This window comes from Chinchilla lanigera, unplaced genomic scaffold, assembly GCF_000276665.1.
Source record: "Chinchilla lanigera isolate Chin_1 unplaced genomic scaffold, ChiLan1.0 scaffold00187, whole genome shotgun sequence".
NCBI lineage: Eukaryota > Metazoa > Chordata > Mammalia > Rodentia > Chinchillidae > Chinchilla > Chinchilla lanigera.
In genome coordinates, this window is record NW_004955588.1 from 52,114 (window position 1) to 53,176 (window position 1,063).

The window sequence follows — 1,063 nt, forward strand, 5'->3', positions numbered from 1 at the left end:
CTCTCTTCTTTATCCCCCATGCTCTATGTTGTCATGCCTGGGTTCACAGTCTCCTGTAGCTTGAAGCAGCAATTGGAGGTTTTTCCATCTGTTCAACATTCTAAGAAGCACGAGGGTGCACAGACACCCTGGGTTTTGGAAGCTTGTTCATTGATACAATTGGAAATCCACAGATTTCAGTTCCGTGAACCTTCTTGACACTAATCCGTGCATCTTCCGCCGTGGAATGGGGAATTCTTCCTCCCAGACTGGTATATTTCTGTCCTTCAACCTCAGAAATGTTCCATGGTACAGATACTCCTCCAACTGTTCAGTCATTTCCAAGTTGACGGGAACCTCTTCATTTTTCTAGGGATTTTCCAGGAGCAATGATGAGAAAAAAAGTTTGTATCAGAGAACTTGGATCCTGAGCACCATCTCATGGAGAGGCAGAGGCAAGTGACAGGGAAGAGAAGGGCTTTCTCCTGCAGGATTCATCCTGTTCATTTTCCCATTTTAAATGGAACTCCAGTGAAGTGGAGTGAACGTTGCACAAACAATTTTAAAATGCATCTGAGATGTCCCGGGGCCTCTCAGAGTGAGGATCTGCTTGGAAATGGACTCGGCACAGCCAGGAGACCCCAACTCTCTTGCGCTGGAGAAGCTCAACAAGCACAGCCCACAGCAGCATCCTCATGCTCAGGGTCTCTAGCCTTCGCTAGTGACCGAAAGGCCATTCCCTCTGTGCTTCTCATCCTGAGCTCTACCAAGCACGTAGCCTTGGTTAATCGTAGCAGACTGTCTTTCCCTTTTGGGTTCCCAAAGACATCAGAGCCTAATGCCCCTCCCCCTCGAGGACTGAAGGCTCCTCAGCTGTCCCCATGCCTCCCAATTGCCCTCTCTTTCAGGGAGCCCAGATACTCACTGAGGAGACCAATGAGTCCCAGGAGCCCTGAGGTCCAGCAGTGCGGGGGGGGGGGGGCTGAGCGGGAGCCCATCACAGGTGTCCACATTTCTGCTGAGCTGCAGAGCAATCTCGCAGGGGAAGCTGCTAAGAAAGGAGGAAGAGCTTAACACTCATGTC